The sequence below is a fragment of the Penaeus monodon genome, chromosome 8 (assembly GCF_015228065.2).
Source record: "Penaeus monodon isolate SGIC_2016 chromosome 8, NSTDA_Pmon_1, whole genome shotgun sequence".
Lineage (NCBI taxonomy): Eukaryota > Metazoa > Arthropoda > Malacostraca > Decapoda > Penaeidae > Penaeus > Penaeus monodon.
Window position 1 is genome coordinate 23,956,927 of NC_051393.1, and position 9,030 is coordinate 23,965,956.

At 40.7% G+C, this 9,030-nt stretch overlaps 1 pseudogene; it reads right to left on the bottom strand.

Annotated features, from left to right (window-relative positions):
* Window positions 1–3,041, bottom strand: part of LOC119575912 — a 10,495-nt pseudogene extending 7,454 nt beyond the window's left edge.
* Between the last annotated feature and the right edge of the window lie 5,989 nt (window positions 3,042–9,030).

The window sequence follows — 9,030 nt, forward strand, 5'->3', positions numbered from 1 at the left end:
ACGTGACGGGAACGATGGTCAGACGCCAAATAAACGCTTTCTGTTTCATTTGCTAGGTGTTGCAACACTTGGCAATATTAAAATACTTTTTTTTACCGTTCAGTCCCCATGTATTCTTAATTATATAAACTCTTTCAGTCTGCTTGTTATATCTAAAAATTTCAGTACATGAACAGCTTTCTAAAACAGACATTTCGTAAATTGCAAAGCTAACCGGTAGACCTACGTAAGTACGAATGTCCTCCCAGAAATAAAGTCTCTGCACATCAGTCTCATTCTGCTTTCTCTTACCTGACGCCGAAGGGGGTCTGCAAAAGGGTTTGATGAGGCCGGAGTGGAAGAAGATGGTGGACACAAGGGCGCCTCTGGCAGGATCTTCCTCCCCGAGGCACAGGAAAGGGCTTATGAGAAGGAATGGCGATGGTTCCTCCTGCCATCGTCAGTAGTGCTGGTGCATAGGAGCGGAGGTGGAACAAAAGAAGGATGAGGGAGAGGAAAGGGAAGGAGGAGGAAAAGGAGAGAAGGAGGTGCAGGAGTAAAGTGAGAAAGAGGGGCAAGAGGAGGACGATGAGAAGGAGGTGAAGAAAAGAAGAAGAACAAGGGAAGGAAGCGAAGGTGATGATGTAGGAGGAAAGGCAGAAAACAAAGGGAAAAGGAGGGATAGGAGGGGAAGCAGGCGGGGAAGAAGTAGATGGTAGAGGCATTGGAAGAAAGGGAAAACAAAGAGAGGAGACGACAGAGGGAGGGGGAGGAAGAGCCGAAGAAAAAGGGTTTGGAGAAGAAAAAGGTAGCGAACATAATGTAAAGGAGGAATAAAGGAACGATGCGAAGAGGATACCGAAGAGCGCGAGAAATAAGAAGAGAAATAGTCGAAGGAAGCGTAAAAGGGTTTGAAAGAGCAGGAAAAAAAAGAGGGACGCAATAATTGGAGACAGAAGGAGAAAAATAGAAACGATGGGGGGCGTGCGAGGAAGAGAAGGAGAAGGAACCAAAAGGAGGCCCAAAATAAGTAGATCAAAGAGAAAGGGAAAATTAGGGGGTCCCTGGGTTAGGGTTGCTTGTCTTTGCTTCAACCTTGAAAGTTTTGGTAAGTCTAATTATCACCCCGGGAAAACCGACATCCTGTTGACAGATGTTGACTATTACGTCATTACCATTAGCAATCAATTAAAGCAAAACGAAAAAAACTCTAACGGACTGATAGAAATCAGAAAACTGACGCTTGAATGCACAACAGTTTCTTCGTCTAACATACCTGGAATCCAAAAAATATGCTCATATACCCATGGTGGAACTTCTTCCAGAGTGTAAAGAATTCCGACTCTAATTTCTCATCTTCTGTTTCTTCATTTTCTAACCTTTTTTCTCTCTCCTTCCTCTCCTCGGGGTTTTCATTAGTCGTCTTCCCCCTTTGGTTCTCTGATTCTTCGTGCATTCTGCTTTTTCTGCTTGTTTCTTTCCCTGTGCAGAGGGGAGATTTATCAGCGGGAAATGAATACCTGTATTTAAAGACCATAAAAGAGACGCACACCACTAAGATGAAACACACACACATGTGTATGTGTGTGTGTACGTGCGTGCCCTATGTGTGTGTGTGCGTGCGTATGGTGTGCGTATGTGTTTGTGCGTGTATGTGTTTGTGTGTGTGTGTGTGGTGTGTGTGTGTGTGTGTGTGTAGAGAAAGAGAAAAGACAGAGAGATAGATAACACGTATACATACACCACACACACCCCACACACACACACACACACACCACACACACACACACCACACAAAACACACACACCGCACACACACACACACACACACACATATATATATATATTATATATATATATATATATTATATATATATATACACCCTACACACACACCCACACACACACACACACACACACACATACACACACACACACACACGCACACGCACAAGCACATGCACACGCACACGCACAAGCACACGCACACGCACACGCACACACACATACGCACACACACACACAAATATATATATATATATTTAAAATTTTTGGTGGGCGCTTCATGCGCAAGGTTATGTGAAGCGATGGTGTGGTAGCCTAGATAGTGTTAAATGCTTGTATGCCTTCCTCGCTTGCAGCTTCCACCACTGGCTAGCCTGGTGCAAAAAGGGAGCATCTTTTTGAATAAAGTCTCGCCTGCCAGGTCAAGCCTGACCATCATCAAGACTTCTGCCGTTGCCTCCTCGTGGGGCCCCCTATGGGTAAATGCGAGGGCAAATGTCGGGGTGCAGGATTGGTAGCGAGAGTTACTCGTCCTGCCTGCACCCCCGGCAGGCGCCAACCCACCATGAAGCTTGCGGGGCAAAGCCCTCGGGAATCCCACAGGCGGATGGGCGGCCCCACAGTCCACCGACCCCCTTTATTTGGGGCAGTGCGGCGGGGGCGGCAGAGGTAGCATGCACCCGGAGTGACCACCTGAGGCTTAACCTCAGGCGAGCTCTCCGGGTAAAGGGGCTTGGAACACCGGTCCTTGCGGCAGGATAGCGGTTTTCCTCTGCTATTGAGGGGAATTGGAGTTTATTGGGAGTTGAGGTAGCTGCCCTCTTGGAGGTGAGAAGACCCGGCAGTGGCACAATCAGTATGGGTGGGTACACTACTACTGGCTGGGCCGCGGCGTTTGTCACCACCTCCAGGGTGTAGCCATAGCCATCTCCAGCTGACTTCAGCCCACGGTAGTTGATGAGCGTATTATGGCATTGAGACTGAAGCATGCCTTTTGGCTTCATGTCTCTTATTGCTGTACACGCTCCTACCCAATGTTTGTAAACCTTGATTTGAAAGAGGCATTCTATACCAACTCGCATCAGTGGCAGACAATTGCCCCCGGCGAGATATTCGCATTGAGCTGGCTGTCGCCCCCATGGCTCGGGAGCTGATCCCAGCAGCGATGAACAGCCTCCTTTTCCGGGGACTTTGCTAGGTCCCCGAGATAGGATCTCTGGCGCCTGTACCAGTGCTCCAACTCGCATTGCTGAGACATGGTACAGCGATAGGGGCATGGCTATGGAGAATGACCAACATTCTTTGTTACATGCGATGGGGGGGAAAGGATCCTCCAGAACTGCAAGTTTATCTGAAGGGCTGATTCTGTGGCCCTTGAACCAAATGCTGCTTTTGGCTTACTCCTGCAGTTATCTTCCAAACTCCTGTCCCTCCAGTGGACACCACTCAAGGTGTTTCACATTGGACAGACTAGGGAGGAAGAGTGTGCCCGTGGGTTTCACCATGGCAAGTCCTCTGACTGCCTGATGGACCCAGTTGCCTCTCTGTTGGAGCTCTTCAAGCACGTAACCACTCGAAGCAGCCAGGAGTCCATTGGCATTACGCCCGAGGGCAGGCAGAATTCCATCTCCCTGGAGACTTAATAGTCCACCTGCAGCGATGTCGCATGGCTTGTGAATTGGTAATCAAGTCCTTGCAATCGCTTCCATGGTGCTAGGGCTCGGCACTGCTGGAGAAAGGGACGGAACAGTGTCATCAGGAATCTTGCTAAGAGGAGGTTTAAGGCCATTTCTTGGTAAAATGACCTTTCGCCCCTGCTACCCAGCCTGAGAAAGATGACTTTAAGCCCTCCTCGCAGATGACTGCGTCCGATCAGCGGAATGTGACGGATCATCTCAGATCCTGTTGGGATTCGTGAATGTTGGGCTGAGTATTTGAGCAGTTGTACCAGGTAACCCTCCAACAGTTAGCTTGGATGCAAGCGAAGTCACAATACCTGTGCAGAACCCCTCATCAGCGAGGAACCTCCCAACCCTAAACAGGGCTGGATGGCGTTCCAAGCTGAAGATTGTTAAAGCTGCAGGCATATGTGGTATCGCCTGCTGAACTTCTAAAAGCTGGGAGTGAACCTATGGCCTTGGGCCTGTAATACTGTCCGGACTTGCCATCTAGCAGTCCTTGTACCATTCCCCCTGACCTGCTGGGGCATTGGGGGGGGGGTACATATCCCCTCCTCTGGAAGGGAAAGGGGATCGTTGGGGGATTGTCGCAAGCTACTGTGGCATTTACATTTCTCAGCATACCATGCAAAGGTTTTCGCCCACATTCTTCTGAAATGTATTCCACAACCACCTACTGAGGTATCAGAGACCGAGCAGTCCTGGATTTCCCCTGGCAAGTCCACATAGATACCGGAATGCTAGCGCTTCGGGAGTAATTGTGGAACATCGTCGTGATTGGTCGTGGGTTGCTTTGCAGCTTACATTGACCTCAAGAAGGCGTTTGCCTCGGTGCAATCGGGAATCGCTATGGGAGATCCTGAAGACTCGGAATTCCAACGCAAGATTCATTGGCCTAATAGGAAGCCTTTATACTGGTACTGAAAGTGCTGTAAAGTGTGGCGGGGGGGTCTGTCGACTTCTTCCCCTGTTAATTCAGGGTGAGCAAGGCTGCGTCCTTGCACCAACACACTTTCAACACCTTTAATGGACCTGAATATGGCAGAGCTACTGCCAAAGTCAGTGTGGAGCAACACTGGGCCAATATTAAGGTCTCGACCTTGACTTTGCCGATGAAGTTTTTTGTTTTTGCTATCCTATCTTGAGTCGTTTGGAGTCACTGGTGCGGCTCTTGATGCATTTAGCAATGAGACGAAGCCCTTAGGCCTGTGTGTGTTGTGTAATGTATGTCTTTACAACACACACACACACACACACCCACACACATATATATATATATATATATATATATATATATAATATTATATATTACATATATATATATTATATATATATATAACATATATATATACATACATACACACAACACACAGACACACCACACACACTCTCTCACACACACCACACCATCACACACACACACACACCCACTCACACACACACACACGCCACACCCACAACACCGGACACACACACACCACACACATATACATATAAATATATATTTAAGGTGTGTGTGTGTTTGTGTGTGTGTGTGTTGGTGGTGTGTGTGTGTGTGTAGGTGTTGTGTGTGTGTGTGTGTGTGTGTATGTGTGTGTGTGTATACATTATGTATATATATAACCTCTATACCACACACACACCACACACACACTATATATATATAATACTATATATATGTATATATATATATATATATATAATATATTATAAATATATATAATATATATATGTGTGTGTGTGTGGTGTGTGTAATATATATGTGTTTATATATTATACTATATATACCTATATATACAATATATATACATGTAATATAATGTATATATGTGTGTGTAGACATATATATGTGTGTGTGGTGTTTGTGTGTGTGTATATAGGTATATATATACATAATTATGTATACACACACACACATACACACACACCACACACACCCACACCATACACACCACACACACAGAAACACACACACCACACAAACACACACACACATAAATACCTATATATATTATGTGTGTGTGGTGTGTGTGTGGTGTGTTTGTGTGTGTGTGTGTGTGTGTGTGTGTGTGTGAGAGAGTGATTGTGTGTGTGTGTATGTGTGTGTGTTTATATATGGTATATATATATGTATATATATATATATATATATATATATTAGTATATATATATATATATATAATATATATATATAAATATATATATTTGTGTGTGTGTGTGTGTGTGTGTGGTGTGTGTCAATACTCCCATACACACACACAACAGGCCAGGGCTTCGTCTCATTGCTAAATGCATCAAGAGCCGCCACCAGTGACTCCAACGACTTCAATAGGATCAACCTTCATCAAGCAAAGTCAAGTCTGAGCCCTTAATATTGCCCAGTGTTGCTCCCACTGACTTTGGCTAGTAGCTCTGCCCATTTATTCAGTCCCATTACTAGGTGTTTGAAAGTGGTTGGTGCAAGGACGCAGCCTTGCCTCACCCTGTACATTAACAGGGAAGAAGTTGCGACAGACCCCCGCCACACTTTACAGCACTTTCAGTAACCAGTATAAGGCTTCCTATAGGCCAACAATTCTGCGTTGGAATTCCCGAGTCTCAGGATTCTCCCATAGCGACTTCCCGATGCACCGAGGCAAACGCCTCTTGAGGTCAATGTAAGCTGCAAGCACCCCACACTAAGTGCTATATATATATATATATCTAATCAGCCATCCCATAATTATATATATAATATGTATATATAGTATAGTATATTATTCTTGCACCATCTCCGTAGATTATATACAAAATACTATTATACATATATTATATTATCTCGTATAATATAACTATATATATATAAACATTAATCGTTCCAATGTATCAGATATTATATATATATATATATGGTAGCATATGTATAATTATGGTTTCATAGATGAATACTGTGAACGTCGTATCTGCAGTATTCGTTCATTACCTATCCATATTATTGCTAGTGACTAGTGATTACTTATCTGATGGATGGTGACTTGCGCTATGCTAGGGACTAGTAATTTCTATAGCGAGGTATTACTAACTAGATAGCCATCGATAAGATATAGTGGATAGTGAATGACATTATATTTATTACTTTAGATACCCGACTTAGATTAGGATTGCTAGGATTATTATATCTTCATCCCACCTATATATGTGAATAGTATATATTATATGTATAATATATATGTATGTATAAATGTATAATATATGTATAGGGATAGATATATATATATATACATATACTATATATATACATATCCATATATAGTATATCTTATATAATTCTACTATACATATATATATTAATACAGAGATTATATTATTATATATTAATATAAATATCAATATATATCGATATCTATACTGATCATATATTTTATAGCAAGATATATTATATATATATATATATACTAGAGAATATATATATTAGATATATATACATCTACTTATATTCTACATTATATATTATTATATATAGATTAATTATATATATATAACTATATATCATATACAGTATAGTAATTATATATCATTACATTATATATTATATATATATAAATATATTTACAGATACATATATATATAATAGACATATACATATTTATATATAATTAATTAATACATATAATATATATTCTATATACTGTATATATATTTATATGTATTATATATATATTAGATTTAGTATATATATACTATATGATTGCCTTTACTATTAACTACTATACTACGATCGATTTAATAGTACTCTATCCTCTCTACCCCTGTATACTCGATATCATACTATATAATACATTAGACTAATACATTATATCAATATAAAATTATATATAATTTATTATATATAATATATATAATATATATATATACAGATTAAATATTATATATAGTCTATATCATATATATCTATATATCGATATGATAATACTCAGCCTACTACATATCATATACTCTAACTATATAAATATATATATATATACATATAAATATCTATATATACTTATAAATTCTATCTCTATATATCATATATCTCCGATATAATATAGTCTGTATATATATACATCCAATATATATATACTATATCTCCATATATATATATTATACCTATACATTATATAAATGAATATATATATCTATGATCATATCATATGATATATTATACTTAATATTATATATTATATATTATAACTTATATATTATGAGATTATTCTTATATATATATATAATAATATATAGATTATATATACTATTATATATCTATAGATACAGATTACATCTATACATATATAACATATAAGAATATGATGTAATATTATATTATATATAAATATTATATAGTATATAATTATATATCTATAATTATATATATATCATATAGAGTAAAAATAGATACATATTTTATAACCTTTATCTAGGTACATATGTGTGTTGTGTGTGTGTGTGTGTGTGTGTGGGCCGAGGTGTGTGGGGTGTGGGGGGGGGGGGGGGGGGGGGGGGAATGGGTGTGGTGTGTGAGGGGGGTGTGGGGGAGGGTGTGTGGGGGGGAGGGGGTGGTATGTGGGGTGGGGGTGGTGGGGGGGGAGGGTGGTTGATGGGGGGCGGGCGGGGGGGGTGGGTGGGGGAAAAATTGGGGGGGGGGTGTGGGTGGGTGGGGTGTGTGTGGGTGTGTGTGTGGGGGGGGTGGTGGTGGGGGTGGGGGTGGTGGGTGGGGGGGGGGGTGGGGGGGAAAAACCGCACACAACTAGGTTTACCTGAAAATGAACTTACAGTTCCAAATACCCCTGGATTCAGTCTTAGGTCCAGGTGGATTCTGAAACTGTATGTAGTCTCAATTTTTAACCTTTAGCGACGTGGCATGTAACGCACTGCCATAGCATGGCATACTATCCTGGCGGGGCATTGTATGGACACTGCCATAGGTGTATGTATGGGACATAACGCCATGATTTTTTTTGTTACAATACAGCGAAAGATAGTATTTTTTCCGCCCACTGAAAGTGGTGATTAAGTATTTTTAACACTTTCCCTTTCCTTCGCATTTTCCTATACAAAACAAAAAACACAAAAACTTCAGAAAGCCACATCAGCTGCTTATTTTAATTCAGAACTATAGACCGAATAATGATGCATTATGGAGTCATATAACCAAAATACCACTCTCATTCTTGATTTATCAGGAAGTATGGCCAAGAGAGACTTTAGGAAAATAATGAAAACGGAAAATATACAACACCTATGTTTGTAGTATTTACAAGAACGGCAAGGGATGCTGGTATTTGGCATGAGTGGTGGTCGCACATGCTACGTGACGTATGACCCCGTCAGCGAAGCCTGGGCGCACTAGAATACTACCAGTCGGAAAAGGGTATATACATCTAGTTTTTTATATTGTGGGTCCTTCTACCTAGTGATCAACCAGAAGAGTGTTTAACCATGTATATACAAGACATTATATTCATTATTATATACAATATTAGATTTTATATAGACACATACATATGTATTGGCATTAGGCTGCGGTTGGCCGAGTGGTAGAGAGGGCAATACACTCTAAGACATGTCA